The 17,819-nt window shown below is 35.1% G+C and overlaps 1 pseudogene; it reads left to right on the forward strand.

The window, feature by feature from the left end:
• Positions 1 to 14,933: 14,933 nt before the first annotated feature.
• LOC107759926 (phenolic glucoside malonyltransferase 1-like) lies at positions 14,934 to 17,411 on the forward strand (annotated as a pseudogene).
• Positions 17,412 to 17,819: the final 408 nt, after the last annotated feature.

Below are 17,819 nucleotides of genomic sequence, written 5' to 3' on the forward strand. Positions count from 1 at the left end.
AGTCCAGGGAGACCAAGGTAGATCTGCTGGCATTCGCAAGGCCTGAAGTCCCCTTTCCCCGTTTTAATTTCTTCTATCTCTTCTATTTCGAGAACAGTTGTACTTCTTTCAGACTTGTATTTGTAGTAAAATCTTAGTCGTTCATGCATTGTGACACCCGATCTTTGAGGGTAGCTATGTATTATACTGTTGCTTTGCTATATCACTACCGCATTTCATAATCATTTTATTTTAGTTATTATCTGTTTCTGTTAAATTAATAATAATGGTGGTAAAACTGTAACTGTCGGCTTGTCTAGCTTTCACGAGTAGGCGTCATCACGACTCCCAATGGTGAGGAAATCCGGGTCGTGACAGGTTTGAACCAAAGCTATTGGGTTTGGCCGAATCTGTAGCCAGCACGGTAGCGCCGCCCCTACTTCAACGTTACAAGCATATATGTTTATAAACACGATATTGCGGAGAGTCCACGTGACCAAGTTCAGTGACGAAATCAAAATTTGAAGCTTATGAGTTCGGAATTTAATTTCTTTTAAGTTATTAGGGTCTAAATTAATAATTTGTACATATTTCAAGATTTTTAAAAAATTAATACTTGATTTGAACCAAACAAACTCGTTGCCAGTTCAGTATATTACTAAAGAAAAATAAGTGTACCATCGAAGCTTATAATTCAGTAAAGTAATATCGATAAGAGTCTCTCACATAATAAGTGGATTCCATTCCTTATTGTTCGAATTTTCCTTTCTCTTTCCCAATCGCCCCAATGTAGTAGATTTTTTTTTTTTTTCAAAAAAGGTTAATCTTATCTAATTTATTTATTATTATGATCATCGTCATTTTAGTGTTTAAGTGAAAAAATCTAGAATTTCTAATCATGTGATTCTATGTCTTGGGTGGGTGCTTTGTTGGACCCACCAGTTTCGACCGATCATTGAGTGGTAGGTCCCATGCGAATATCCTATTCCCTGTGTGAACTCATTTATTGGGTATGGAGTTTAAGAAAAGAGAGAAAACTTTTGATCTTGTAGTGTAAAATGAGGCACATATATTTTGTGTGGCTATAAATCATTGTATAAAGGTAAATTGTTTCCAAATAAGGAAAGATGTCATTTTTTGGCACGAACTAAAAAGGAAATACAATAACAACAACAACAACATACCCAGTAAAATTTCACTAGTGGGGTCTGGGGAGAGTAGGATGTATGCAGACCGTACCCCTACCCCGGAAGGGTAGAGAGGCTGTTTTCGGGAGACATAAATTGAAATGGAGGGAGTAATTTTTAGTTCGCTATTCTCTTTTGGAGGGACCCTTCGGAGCTAGGACGTGGAAATATTGCAAAAGAACTTAATGTGTATATATTAAAAGAAAAGCTAGTATAGTGTATAGTTGTTTATCTGTAAAATGGTATAGTTAAACTTGTTACATAGTTTATAGACAAGCGAACTGATTTGATCCAAAATGATAACAACAACAACAACAACAACAACAACAACAAAAACACAACCCAGTATAATCCCACTTAGTGGGATCTAGGGAGGGTAGTGTGTACGCAGACCTTACCCCTACCCTGGGGTAGAGAGGCTGTTTCCAAATAGACCATCAGCATCCTTCCCTCCAAGAGCTTCTCACCTTGCTCTTGGGGAGACTCGAACTCACAACCTCTTGATTGGAAGTGGAGGTTGCTTACCATCAGAGCAACCCCTCTTGTCTTAAGTCCAAAATGATAAATAAATTAAATTAAAAGTAAGACTTAGTATTAAAATCAAAGGAAATGGCAGGCCTGGCTCCGGGAACAATGCTTCCGAGGACAGAAGTAAGAACAATATCAGACCGAAAGTAAAGTTATATTATTTAGCTTGAGAATAAAGTACAACATCAGTTTTTGCCAGAGATTTCGCGTCCTTACAATGGTTGTTGAAGTCTCTATTTATAGCTATACTCATGAAACAAAATCCTACGATCAAGCCCCTCTTAAATAACAATAAAAGGGGTCATTGATGAAAGTGTAAAGACATGCCATGAATGTTAAAATTCTCTGCAAGAGGTGCCTATTGAATGTTAGGGAATATTCTTCATTAAATGTCATCTGGTGACAACATTCGACTTGCTCCCGTCGATTATGCTTCTTTCGGGATCAATCTGATATCAACTGCAGTTGTTATCCCCGATCTTTTAATTCTGACTGGATTTATCTTCCGCCTGTCTCCGGTTTCAGTACATGTCACACTATCATTTAGTCATTTAATATAAACTAATTTTACCCTATACAATGGTACAGGTTTAACTCCATTTGCTAGTTCAAACCTATATAGCGTATGCATATAACGCGCTATATTTAAAATGGTTCTTTCCCTTCTTTTTTTATGCTATAAAATGATTCTTTTGCAATATTTCCACGTCACTTTGGTTGCAGACTCTATAAATTGTAGTATAGGGGTTCAGATATCCAAAAAGAACACAACACTTGGATATTTCATATATAATAATAGAAACTACATTGGCATAGTAGATATTTTTAGGTCATTACTGTTACCCATAGTTACTAAATAGTTACAAATATTTTTGGAGATACTCCTAACACTATTACAAACTCCATGCTTGTTCTTAATCACTTCTTGTTCAACAAAAAAAGGTGGACATGCATTGTAAAACACTTAGATGATGGTGGGCTTTTGGTAGCTTGCTTGTCCAGTAGATGAGCCACATTATTGCCTTCCCTGAAATTATACTTCAGTTGTGGGAGCTTCAGTTGGTGCATTAATCATCTACATTCAAAAACAATATTAGAGTAGTTAGTGCTATCCTCATAAATAAGTTTGATAACATCCGTACAATTGTTGATACCCAATTTTTTATCTGTGTAATTTTATATACAAAATACTTTCAAAATAACATATATATGCATACATAAGCATACCCAAGTGTTTTAGTATTTTTCCAATCTTTTGAAGAGTTTTTAAATCAATTTACTATCCATTTTAGCAGTACAAAATCCATAATTATTCTCAAAATCATCACTTTTGGTGAATAATTTATTTTATTCCCATATTTATACCAAAATATAGTTAATATAATTTTTTTATATTTTTACAAATTTATTTGGTATTTAAAAGACTAAATTGCATATAATTGCAATTATAGCCTATTTTAAGATTAATAGCATTTCTATAATTGTAAAATTGGTTTCAATATTTTTAAATTAATATTTATGAATTATTAGTTGGGTCAGTACTTTTAATTTGTTTTTAAAGTCTTTTTTTCACTATTTTATAAAATAAAAGAAATATTGGCTATTTAACATTTAGCCTATTTCTATTTCAATTACAACCTCATTTCCTTTCAATTTTAACCTCAATTTGACCCCAATTCCGCCAAATTTAAAATGACCCAATTCCAATTTTAACCCGACCCCTTGACCCATTTTCAGACCCGCCCGGCCTCCCCTTTAATCCTGACAGTTGATCATTTTGATCAACAGCCGTGATTCGTTCTTTCCTTTTTTAATTCTCATACCCCCTAACCCTAGCTCATTTGTATCAAAGACGCCGCCTTTGAACGCTCTTCATTTCCCAAATCCTCTCTAGCCCTCCCTGAAACCCTAATCGATTCCCACCTACTTCAGTCATGTTTCCACCGGAATCCATGGCATTCCTGGCCATGGATGACCTGTGCTCACTCTCTATCACCATTAAACCTAAGCCATTCGAGGTTTGAAGGCCGATTTCAATGGCTCCCTTTAGATCTGTCCCTTGATCTGTAAGATCTATGGCCTCTCCGGCCATTTTCCGGCGTATTCGAGCAATATTAGTCTCTTCGACTCAGGATCCGACTTTCCTCAAGACCTTCTCATTCTAGGATCTTCTCTGCTATTTTTAAGCCGTCTAAGGTTCTATACTTACTTATTTTTCTTAGATCTGTGTCATGCCTGGTCTTTACTTGACGTCTTAAGATTTTTCCCCAAAATTTCCTTTTCAAATTCGATTTTTAGGGTTTCTGGAAAGTTTCTTTAAATGTTTTCTGACTCCTTTGTTCTCTCTTTATGTGTGTTTATACTCGTATGTTTATTTCTTATTATGCTCGAGTTTGCTCTCTTTTGTTTCTTTTCTGATTATGAAAAACTTTTCTGTTCTTTTTGTCACTCTCATGCTCACATGTTAACCTGGTTTGTTGTTCCTCATTCTTTGCTATATGTGTTTAAATTTGAGCTCTTTGATTTTGTTTCACCTTAATAAAATTTGTTGATGTTCCTGCTAAGCATGTTTTTACCTACTTTGTTTAAAACTCGTAGCCTCTCTTTCTTCTGAATTCGTTTGTGTAGGTTTGCCTCTCACAAGCCTTTGAAAGGGGCTTCTAAGCCTCTCTAAATTTCTTTGATTTCTCACCTCTAATTCTATTTGAAACCCTAAAGATTTGGGGATTTTCTTTGATAATTGGCATCAAGGTTCCACTTTGGGACCCTAGGTTTGCAGACTCACTATGAGCCTGTAATCGAACTTGAATCCTTTTGTTTGTGACTCTGAAACTTTCAGTAACTCTTTTCTAGGGTAAACGACTCTTTTGTTTGATTTAGGTGCTTTATATATGAGTAAAACTCCTCTTTCAAAAGGTTTTCACAACCAAGTGATTGATTCCGAAATCCCTTTAATAAGGTTCGATTGAACCTCCTTTACCCTACTAGCTGTTTATTTTGATCTTTTTGTGTAGAAATTCTATGCATGTGGTGTTTTCCTTAAATACATGGTCTCGTGTATTCCTTCTGCAATTCTGTACCAATGTTTGAATTATTTCTATACTTATATGATTATTTCCTTTATTACCTTGATTCCCTGTTATTACAATTGGATATGGGATCCTCTTGATTGATTTTCGAACTGATGCCCTATTTTTACTTCATAAATACATTATTATTCCAACTTTACTTAATTACCCACTATGCATTTGACCTTGTTTATGCACTATGTGGTTTCTCTGCCCTAATCAGCCCTATTGAACTAATTTCTTTCCTTATTCTGTCTTGACTAACCATTTGAACTAGATTCCTTAATTAAAGGATTCCAATTGTCTTAATTGACACTAATTGATTGCTATTTCTATGTTTGTGCATCATTTGCCTACGTATTACTTGTTTTCAAAACTATATAAAGACCTAGTCTTCCCTCTTTACACACACTAAAATACACACGAACAAAAACACTTCTAATTACTTACTGTCTTGCAATACTGTTTGAATTCAATACTTGGCTTTGTTTGAGATCTTTTGGAAATACTTTGTTTGCAACTTGGCTCTCTCAAGGCTACTGTTTTCTTACTTATTTTTCTTTGAAACTGGAATGTCTTTTATTTAATTTTTTGCCTCACCCCTATGTGTTCACTCTAAAGTTTCAGACTTTTTGTTTACTTTACTGCTTATGTTCAGTAATTTGTGCTAAATATTTTTCTTCCTTGCTTCTGTTTATGTTATGAATCTCTACCTCTATTCCCTTCTATATGCTAGAGTTAAGGTCTTGGCCTGACAGTATCCTAATTACTGCCTAGGCCATAACCTGATCCACAATGGATCCTAACTCTCAATGTTTGGCTAGCAGGTTGGTCAGGGGTATGCCCGCATTCCAATTGCTGGGCATGACCACCAACCTGCCATGTCTCTCCCTGATTCCTTTCCCCCTGTGCACTTACACTTATTCTTAGACTCTTAAGTTATACCCCTCTCTTATGTGCCTTGCTTTGGGACCTTGAGTTCCCTCTGAACTTGGACATCTGAGGGCTGACGTTTCCACACTGCACTATGTTCTTAATTCTGCAATGTTTTGGGGTGTAAACATTGCTTGGAGTCCCTTTGAGACTCTTGGGAACTTTGACACACTCCAAATATGAGAAAGTCTTTTGGAAATCTGATCCTGGAAGTTGGTTTATCTCATATTGTTGGACTTCGAGTCTGAATTAGGCTGTTTAGATGTAGTTGGAACTTCTGATGTAATTTTACTTATCTTTCTAATTCACTCGGGTCTGTAATAATTTGTAATAACTATGGGGTGTATAGTAAAAAATGGGGGAGGGTCTTTCATGTTATGTATATAGGGTAGATATCATGCTTTAGGTTCTAATTCTGCAATCACAACATTTTTCGTTTATATATCTGCATTTAGAAATTCTGCCTATAAGATTATTTCATTATGCATTTGGAAATTCTGCCTATAATATTGTTTCATCATGCATTTAGAAACCTTGCCTATAAGTCTTTATAACTTGTGCATTACTGCATTTAGAAAACATGCCTATAAGTCCTGCATTTCTGCATTTTAGAAAACATGCTTATAAATTCTGCATCTTAGAGAGTATGCCCATAGGTTCTGCATATAGAAAATATGCCTACAAGTTTTTATGCACTTCTGCATATACCCACCGTTTGGCAAACAATCTTAGGCTTAATAATAACCAATCCATTCTAGATATCATGGCCATAGGGTTCTTGCATTTATGTAACTTTTTTTTAAAACCAATGACACTTAGAGATCATGCCTATATGAATAAATCAACTGAACCAGTCCCGTTTTGAATCTAAATCCAGTGTTAAAGTCTGCAGATCCTTTTTTATAAAACCAGCAAATTTTTTCCTTAAAATTAATACAGCTCTATAAGATATCATGCCTATAGGCCTCACTTAGGCAAACTATTAGGTGATTAATTAACTGTGCCAGTCTTTGATAACTACATCTAGACAAGGCTAATTCAGACTCCTCATCTGAGAAATATGTAATGAATCAGCCTATCCTACGCTTTAATTTAATTCAGACCATAACCAGTACTTGTAAGTCATGCTAAATAATTTGCTGCTTTGAATGAGGAGGCCTACTTGAGCCTTAACTGCTATTTGTTCCCCCTTTAACTACTATTTATTATTGTTTGTTGCCTAGATTTTTATCGTTTTGAAAACTCTGGAAAAGCCCCAACTCCCTCCCCTTTAGGATTAGTAGTCTCATGCCTCCGAAGCTGATAGGATTGGGGCGGGTACTAGCATGCAATAAGTAACGACACCATTCTGCACTTTAATATCTTAATGGGGTGGGAAGGGTAGATATAAATATGATGACCGGTGCGCTAATACCACGTGTAACCCCTCTTTTGAGGAGTGATTACCGGGTATTGCATTGACGTGATCCATATTAATCATAAACCTAGGACCCCCTTCCCGTTACCTGTCCTTATCTGCTTTCTCTAAAATTGCTTAAATCTTTCATAAATTTCTGCCCTCTTTACTATTCCTCAAAAGTTTTCAATTTATTTGCAATATTATGTGAAAATCTCCTTCTATTTGAGGCCCTTAATTGCTTATTTGATTATGTGAAGTCACAATTATAACATGGTCGGGAACCACACTAGTGAATCTTGAGGGGTGCCTAACACCTTTCTCTCGAGATAATTTCTAGCCCTTACCCAAACTCTGGTTCTTCAAACTCAAACCCTTTTTAGTGTCCTAATGCACTTAATCATTAGGTGGCGACTCTTCAAATTCCAAAACTCAATTCCCAAAAGGGAACGAGTTGTCCTCCCAAATTTCACAACCCGATTTTCGCGAGAAAAAGGGGGCGCGACAACAATCAGTTTTAATTTCCATATTGAGGAAGTTCATTTTCTTTGTAATTTTTAGTCCTTCTAGCAAGGCCAACAGCTCTGCATGGATAGGAGAAATTGCTTGGCTTGATTTGTGGTAACCCACAATCCAATCTCCTTTGCTATTTTGAAATGCTCCACCGAGACCAACCATTCTATTGTTACTGGAGAAAGCACCATCACAGTTTAACTTGATCATACCATTAGTAGGTTTGTTCCAACTGATCTCAACATTGATAGTTTTTTCCACAAAGGGATTTCTTTCAGTGAAGAAGGTGAATTCCCATGATGCATGGATAACTATCCTTAATTCTAAATAGTTTTCCAGATTGTTAAGTTTCTGTTTTCCATAATTCTCATATGGAGAAGGGGAGTAGAGTAGTCCACTGTATATGAAAGTTATAGTTTTTAATAAAAGTATCCCTCAATATAACAAGCCAATTTGTGTCATTCCTAATGTCTAATGATGGAAGACCCATATTTTTCCAGAGATGATTAGAAATAGGGCATTTAATAAAAATGTGTTGAATGTCCTCTACCCCGGATTTGCAAATTGGACAAGTAGTATCAATATTGATACCTATTTTGGCTAGGTAAACTCGACAAGGAATACGGTTGTGCATGCATTGCCACAAAAAAAAACTTTGATTTATTAGAGTAATGAAGGTTCCAAATTCACACAAATGGCTTGGAAGTAGTATTATTTTCAAAGAGGAGCTTATAGCAAGATTTGGTGGAGAATATACCTGTTGTGTTGAGACGCCAGCTTATTTTATTAATATTGGAACCCTTGCTAGGGACGGGTGTAATGTTTAGATTGTTAAGGATATTATCGGGTATGTTCAAAGGAGATAACACTACTATTCCATTCTAGGCATAGAAAGGATTTGGTCACTCCTATTTAGAGGCCCTTCTATTAAGCTTCTAAGGGGTTGCGAGTTGTAAATCCAATTGACATACCAAATATTAATCCTGGAGTTAATGCATGGATGCCAAAGAATGCCCTTGTTGCACATTTTTCATCTTTGCAAAATAGTTTTCCAGATGAAAGAGGTGCTACTGAGTGTTTTCCTTGTGGCATATTTGGCTATCATAATTTGACCCCAAGGAGAGGTAATATTCTTTAAAAGTCTCCAAGAAAGACTTGAGAGTAGGACTAAATTTTTAGCTTTGACTGGACGAATACCCAAACCTCTCTCATTTTTATCCTTTGTAATATTTTGCCAACTAATTAGGTGTAGTTTTTTAGTGGTGCTGGTGGAACCCTTTGGATTTTATCTATCTTCTTTAAGACTTTAGAGGGGAAAAGGGTGTATTGCATAGAATGAGTAGGAATTACACATAAAGTACTTGAAGCTAGAGTAGTTCTTCCTGCCATATTTAGGAATGAGCATTTCTAGTGGGACAGCTTGGATTGCATCTTATCTATGATAAATTGGAAGTCCTTGGTGGTAGGGGAGTGATTGAGGATTGGGAAGCTAAGGTACTTACCAAATTCATTGATGGATTTAATACCAAGGAGGTTGGTTAGAATTAATTTCAAATCCTAGATGCAATACTTAGGAAGGACAGTCCTTGATTTGGATTTATTAATGTCTAGCCCAGATTCATCACAAAAAAGAAAATCCATGCATGATTTAATGTAATGACTAGTCTTTTTGTTAGCTTTTTCCATTAGAGTAATATCATCAGCAAAGAAGATATGGGAAAAGGAGGGGTCTTTATGTTTAAAATGGATTGGGTCCCATCGTAACGTATCTACTTGGTGGTTTATTAGTCTAGAAAGAAGTTCAAGGCATATAATGAATATATAAGGAGATATGGGATCACCCTGACGAATACCTCAACTAGGCTGGAAAACATTTGTTCTATCACTATTCACTATGATGCCCTTAGAGCTAGTACAAATGCAATGCATGATTAGACGAGATAATTTAGGAGGAAATTGGAAATATTTGAGAGTCTTATGCATAAAATACCATTCCAGTCTATCAAAAGCCTTTTCCAAATCTAATTTGATTATCATATCAAAGTTGGATTTTTTTGTTCTATAAAGATTATTCATAATTTCCTGGATGATAATGGCATTATCGCAGGATCTTCTATTCTTGATAAAGCTAGATTGCATGGGACTAATAAGATAAGGAAGAATTGGTTTTATTAGCAATGATTTTAGTGATTATCTTATAGGAGGTATTACAAAGACCAATAGGTCGAAATTTTTTGAGGTTATTTACATTAGAAAACTTAGGAATCAGACAAACAAATGTATCATTGATACCATTTGGTAGTGATTGGGATTCGAAGACCTTATGACAGAAGCTTATAATAGAGTTACCAATGATATGCCAATACTTCTAATAAAAAAGGATGGATGCCAACCGGGCCCGGAGCCTTAAAGGTTTAAAAGAAAATAAAGCTTTAGTGATTTCTGAATTGTTTAGAGGACTATCAAGACTACTTAGGTCCACTTTCTTAAGAAGGGAGGCATCACCTATGTTAATGTTGTTTGGGGAGGAAATTTTAGATGTCATAAAAGCATCCCTAAAGAATGATAGGGTATGGTCTAGAATTTGTTGTGGATCCGAGATCCAATCCCCGCTATCATTTGTGAAGAACATAATAGCATTATGACGTTTATGATTTGAGGCCATGATATGAAAGAACTTGGTATTAGCCTCACCCTCGTTGAGCCAATTTATTCTAGATCGTAGTTTCCAGGAATCATGTTCCATTTTTAATATAGAGTTATAATCTTGCTGTAATTTTGACTCTAAATCTTGCAAGAAATAGCTAACATGGTAATTGGAAGAAGATTGGATACCACTTAGCCTAGCAAGAATTCTTCTTTTCTTTTTGAAAATGTCACCAAAGGTTTCATTTTTTTCAAATGATAACCTTATCTCTAAAGGTTTTTTTGGGTACCAATAAGGTTATTACTAGTCTAACAGTGCTTCACTAAATTAATGAAGTCTGAATATCTACACCAAATTATTTCTAAATGGAAAGGCTTATTAAAATGATTCATATTTTTTGGGGAGAGACTTAGTAACAAGGGGTTATGATCAGAGTGGGTTTTAGGAAGGTGGATTACCACTACCTTAGGATATAGGGATAACCAGTCCTTGTTAATAAAAATTCTATCAAGTCTCTCCATAATTAAATCCTTAGATTTCTTCCTAAGATTAGACCGTATACTTTGGTCCTTTATAACCAAGGTCTAATAAGTAGCAATTATTAATACTGTTCCAAATAGAGTTGCTACGCCTACGATTAATGGGGTTACCCCCAGCTTATCATTTGTACTAAGGACATCGTTAAAGTTTCCTCCTAATAACCATGGATCCTTATAACTAGTACTAATATTTTATATATTATTCCATAATTCTCTTCTTTTGTCAGTTTTAGTGCTTGCATATATAGAAGAAAAAATCCAAGAGGAATGAGAGGGGATTACCTCAATAGTTGCATGAATTTCCTGATTTCTCCTAACAAAGTTGTGAACCTTAACAACACTAGAGTCCTAGAGAATAACCATGCCTCCAGACTGACCATCACTTGGTACTTCAATCATCTCAGAGAAAGCAAAGTCACTAAGAAGGGAGATGCGATTCTCCATTCTTGTTTCCAACAGTCTAACCATGCATGGCCTATGGGTATCTATCATTTCTCTAAAATTAACCCTGAAGTTCTCATTGTTTCCTTCACGGATGTTCCATATTATAATATTTGTAGGCTTAAACATCATTGCATGGTTGTTTGTTGGACCATTGTCCATCTGAGCTTGCAACACTGGGTTCCTCCTTAGTGAGGGTACTAAAATCATTGCATGGCTCCCTACCGTAGGATCCTGAGGGAGTCTCACATCCATTGAGCACTTGTAAAGTGCCGGAGGACAACTGAGCACATATCTTTTCTCTTGTAGGTCCCTAAAACACTTTTACCTAGTTGAGACTTGAAAATTATAGGACTGGTCCGGGCCCCAGTAGGTTTATCTCTTCTTCCTCCTCCATATGAACATTTTCTGGTTTTGGTGCATTGGGGGGGGCTGAACAAGTGGAGCTGGGTGAGGTATTGGTGGTGGATCAGGTTGTGTCATTTGTAGTGGGACATATGGTGGATTTTGTTGTTGAGCTGGATTTGCATACGGGGGTTTGGTTGAGCTTGTACATTGTCTACTGGGAGGGACCAGGGCATGAAGATGGGGTTCATGTTTGTGATTTCCCCTAGAGGAAAGAATGGAAGTTCCACTTGGACATTATGATTCTGGATAGGAATGAAATGGGGTGGTAATGTCCATTGATTTCCCTTGGCTTGATCTTGACTTAAGTTCATCGAAGGAGCAAGAGGATGAAGGATGTTTTTCATCCATACATGGTTGAGGTAGTTGTTCATTGCCATGTGCATTCCCTCTGACAGTAATTGGGCTAAGAAGTGTGAGTTCTGGAGGACAATCACTGTCTCTTGGCCATCCAGTACCATATTGAATGTTATTGCATGGCCCATTAGAGACCCATGAGAGGGGTTGATGATCTTGGGGTAGTGGGGGTTGAATGAAGAATATTTGGTTGTTTACTTGAGTGTTTGAGGGAAGAGGTGGATTCGACGTGTTTAGAGCACGTTGGTATCTCACTATTTGGACTAGTCGGAACCTTCTTCTTTGTGAGATTGGGATCCTTGGCATTTTTAAATGAGAGTTAATGGATTATATTGTGGGAGTGTGTTGGATTTTCTTCTACTGGTATTGAGCTCACCGATGGAGTAGAGTGGTTAATTATAGTAGGGCCTATTTGCATATCTTTGATGTTGCTTGGAGGAGTGGGATTTGAAAGATTTTGGGTAGATTGTGTAATTAAGACGTGGTTGGTTGCTTTAGCCATTTGTGTGTTATCCAAGAGTTGCATGGACACGTATAAGTTGTTTAGAAGAGGAGTATTATCTCCCATGCAAGTTGAATTATTATCATTAGGGGTGATTAGAGGGTCATTTGGAAGATGACGTGTATTGGGGGGTTATTATGCACTCTGATAGGGTTGCTTAGGGTTTCATTACCCTTAGATAGGGAATTATTGATTTGCATGTTATTTAATTGGTTGAGTTTTTTATTAGCCATTTGTACAGTCCTAACTTGATTTTCTTCCACGTCATTTGCCATGCAAATTGGTTCGTTAATATCAATATTAGTTTTATCTAATTTATCAAGCTTTGGCAGAGGAATCAAGGCATCAAACATGTTACCAGTAGCAATGTACATCTTAGATAACTGATTTTTTCCATGAACTTTAGGAGATGCAGTAGTAGTGGTATTACCATTATTAAGAGATTTACCTGATGAATACTCATTTAATAAGAGAGATGAAGACTTACCTGGAGGGGGGTGATTGGGTCGTGAGACTTACCAGAGGTGGAGAGTATCACCTTTGTATTATGATTGAATTTTTTCTTCTTGGGGAACACAACCATTTGTCAGTTGCTTTCCTTGGGCAGGAGTGGGAAATTTCCATTTTGTCTTGAGTTCCAACCAATTCTTTGGATTGGTTGTTGGCTTGAACTCCCTGGGAATTAGCAGGGGGTCTTTGATATTATGTATTGGCAATTGGCCATTGAATGCCCTTGTCTGCCACTTTTTTTTTGCATAAAAAATTAACTCCCTCATAGTGGATTTCCTGCTTATGTTGGCCAATGGAAACGTAAGGGGTGACTGGCACTTCAAGAGAAACTTCAATGCAAAGCTTAGCATATCTTCCTCTAAGTGTGGAGGAAGTACATGCATCAATCTTTAATAATCTACCAATTTTGTTACCAACTTTCTGTAGAATTAGACCATCATAGAATTCAATTGGTAATTATGGTAGTCGAATCCAAATGGTTGTATTTGATATTTTAGCCTCCGAAGCAATGAAGTTTGGAACCCATTTTTGGATTAAAAGAAAATGACCAAAAATAAACCAAGGGCCATTATGAAGTGCTTTAAGCATACTATCCTCATTATTGAACTTTGTAATATAGAAGTTTGATCCTAGATCAATCAAAGGGAAATTTTCTTTTATTTTCCACAAATCTTGAATTTTCCTTTTAAGAATATGGTGTTGGATTTTTTTCCCTTGAAGCTTGATTATGGTTAAAAATCTCCATGGATTGTATATTCTTTGAAGATCCTCTGGAGATAATTGAACTCCTTGCATTTGATCCTGATCTAAGTGAGTGGGATGATCTCCATTCACTTTATTATGTAGTACATATTTTCCTTCGGGGTTAGGATCAATGATCATGTGGATTTGATCTTCATGCATTTTATCCATTAATTTTTGTTTAAAACTTGGGATAGAAAGGTCGGGCACTATGATAGATTGTGTTGTAATAATATCTTGTGGTTTTGGAGGTATATGATGAGGGGAGTTTTGAAGTTGCATGATGATACTATCAGGAATTGTTTGAAGATTGGTAGAGGTAGTAGTTTTCTTAGTGTTGTTGAATGTTAGTCGCTGATCACACAATTTTTCTTACTTACGAATTGGTACATGAAAGTGCGTATTAACTTATTTAGTTTACATATGGACTGATTACCAAAAAAAAAAAAAGGAATTCAGATACATTATTTAGTTACTTCATATCACAAAGGTTAAACATTAACCACAGCAAAAATATGATAATTCATACTTAAGTTTTTTAGTTAAACTTATTAAAAGTTTTTTCTAAATATTAATTATAATTAAAGAATAAATTGTTTGAATCGCCAAAGTGATTTTTGTTTCTTTTTGCAAGAATGAGCAGTAAAAATTAAACAAATACTTAAAACAAATAACGAGAATCAAGCAAGAAATGTGGGCTGTGAGCCATACGGATTTCAAACGAAAGAACTAGCCGAACTGAAAAGTTTTGGTTATTTATTTATTTATGTATTTATATGTTTTGTTTAATTTTGATTTCAATATGACATTTTAAAATTTTGATTTGATTGAGCTTTTTAAAAAATAAACTGGAAATCAATTTTTTCTTCGAGTAGAAAAAAATTATCAAATTAAATTTTTAGGCACTGTGATACCTTAGTTAGAAATTAAAAAAAAATGGCTCTACGAAATGTAAATTTAACTAGTTCCGTTAGTTAACTGAGACTGAGTAATGACATACTTTATCTTGCCCTCATAATGATAATGATACACTGTTTTCACTTTATTATTTTTTTAAAGCTTGAGTATACATTAGAGTATCACTTTATTTTGCACTCATATATTGAAAATCAACAGTTTCTTCATTACATGAAATTATATATATTGAAAAGCCAATCGTTGTGTATTCTTAACCAAATGTTTCAACAATGGCGTATGTGATTGAGCAATGTCAAGTTGCGCCACCTCCCGGCAGTACAGCTGAGCTCACACTCCCTCTCACATATTTTGATCATCTATGGTTAGGTTTTCACCGTAATCGGCGGATTTTATTCTACAAGCTTCCCATTTCCAAATCCCATTTCGTCCAAACCATTATTCCTAGTCTTAAAGATTCCCTCTCCCTCACTCTCAAACACTATATACCCTTAGCTGGTAACGTTGCTTGTCCACTGAATTCAAGCGATTATCCTAAATTACGTTATGTAACAGGAGATTCTGTATCTGTCACTTTTTCTGTGACTGGTGTGGATTTCAGTGTTCTCATTGGTAACCATCCTCGTAATGCAAAGGATTTTTATCCCTTTGTTCCTAAGTTGAAGGAAGCTCAAAATGCACGGTGTACAAAGGAAATCGATAAACCGCACTAACCCGATAATTCGAGTCAAACCGGAAAAAAAACCCGACTATGGTTTGGTTTGATTTGGTGTTGGAAAAAAAACCCGACCATAATTGGTTTGGTTTGGTTTTAACTAAAGAAAGTCAAACCGAAACCAAACCAACCCGACATTACTTTTTTTTGTTTAGGTGTAAAGAAAAATATTATTAATCTCTCAACCAACCAAGTATACATTTTCTTTGAAGTTGCACAGACTAGAAGAAGATTACTTCTTCTTCTTCTATATATATAAAATTTAGATATATTTAATATATAAATATACTTATTGTGATGTAATTTATAAAAATTTTTTAAAAAATTTCATAATTTTATCTTTTAAGGTATTATTTCAAGGTTGGACTTAGAACTTTTGAATGCTCCAATAAGTTGTATAGCCATTAATATTAGTAAATTAAATAATGCTAACAAAAGCCAAACCAAAATCAAATCAATACTAATGCTAACAAAAGACATTCAATTCAATATTACGAATGAGAATGTATTGAATATCTATTTTTTGTTTTGCAATAATTTAGATAAAAATGCATAACATATTTTTATTTTTATTTAGCGTTTAATCATGTAATTAATACTCCCTTATTAGTCTATTTATTTTAGCATGACTTAGTACTTTTAGATTATGTTTATTTTTATTATGTTTTTTTAATTAGCAATATTTATATTCCATAATTTTATTGTTTTTATTATTGAATATTTTAGGATAATGCCATGACACATCTCATATTTTGTATTATTTTCTAGGAAAATATTTTATATAGTTGTATCTTACTAGGACTAAAGAAATATTTTGAGCATACGTTATATATTTTGTTCTACGAAGATTTTACCCGAAAAAAACCCAAATAACCCGAAAACTCGAGAAAACCCGAGAAAAATCGAGATTGAAAAATTCGAGTTTTATTGGTTTGATTTGGTCTTTAAATTTAATAATCGACACAATTGGTTTAGTTTGATAATTGTAAAATCCGAACTAACCCGGCCTATGTACACCTCTAGCACCATGGGTCCAGTTAGCCCCGCACTTGGCCATTCAAGTGACAATTTTTCCTCATCATGGCATACCCATTGGTTCAACTCACCATCATGTCGCTGGTGATGGTCCTAGCTTAGTAGGGTTCACAAAAGCATGGGCTTTGCTCAATAAATTCGGTGGAGATGAACAATTCTTAAAGAGTTCATTCCATTTTATGATAGGTCTATAATCAAAGACCCTCATGGACTAGGGATGTCTATATGGGATGAAATGAAGAAAAATAAAGTTGAGATGTGTGACATTGTGACTCTTCCTGATAAGGTTCGAGGTACATTTATCATAGCACGAGATGACATTGGGAAGCTCAAGAACTTAATTTTGTCAAAACGGCCGAGTCTAACTCATGTAACATCTTTCACAGTACGTAACGTGTGCTTATGTATGGACTTGTTTAATAAAATCAGAAGCTGCAATAGGAGAAATGATAGACGAGAATGAAATGGAGTTTTTCGTATGTGTAGCAGATTGCAGAGCGCGATTCAATCCACCAATTCCTCCATCTTATTTCGGGAATTGCCTAATGGGGTACATTGCAAGAACAAGACATGTTGACTTAGTTGGAAAAGAAGGTTTTACAATTGCTGTGGAATTAATTGGAGAAGCCATTCAAAAAAGAATGAAGGATGAGGAATGGATCTTAAATGGTAATTGGTTTAAAGAATTTAGTACTGTAAATGCGAAACGGTTGATTTCAGTTGCTGGATGACCAAAGCTTGATTTATATGCTGCTGATTTTGGTTGGGGTAGGCCAGAAAAGTTAGAGTTCGTTTCTGTTGACAATGGTGATGGCGTATCAATGTCCCTAAGTAATTCCAAGGACTCTAACTCTAATGGAGATTTAGAGATTGGCTTGTCTTTGTCCAAAACTCGAATGAATACTTTTGCTGCTATTTTCACCCACGGGCTTAGCTTTCTGTAGCAAGCTCGGCTAAATTATATTTTCACAACAAAATAATGTTGTATTTACATATTCTGGTGGAGTGACTAAAGATGAAATATTTCAAATTGTAACTGCAATGATTGGTAGATTTTGGTGTATTTTGATTTGGTCCAAGTAATATTTTGTTACTCAATTGCGCGATATTCTTTCTATATTGGAATATTTCAGTTTACTTTGTTATAAGTTTCCAATATGTTTTAAGTTACTTCACCAATAATATAATTGTATATAAAAAATATCTACATTCAAGTAGGGTAATGTTTGCGTGCACACTATCTTTCCAAAACTCCACTTGTGGGATTACACTGAATTTTTTTTTGTTTCGTTGTTGTTTTATAAAAAATATTTAAAAATTCAAATACAATTAATTCAAACATAAACTCTTCATGTGGCGATTTTTCTTCATAAAATTAAATGAGTATGATATTGAAAAGGTTAAATTG

The sequence above is a fragment of the Nicotiana tabacum genome, chromosome 1 (genome assembly GCF_000715075.1).
Source record: "Nicotiana tabacum cultivar K326 chromosome 1, ASM71507v2, whole genome shotgun sequence".
NCBI classification, from domain to species: Eukaryota; Viridiplantae; Streptophyta; class Magnoliopsida; order Solanales; family Solanaceae; genus Nicotiana; species Nicotiana tabacum.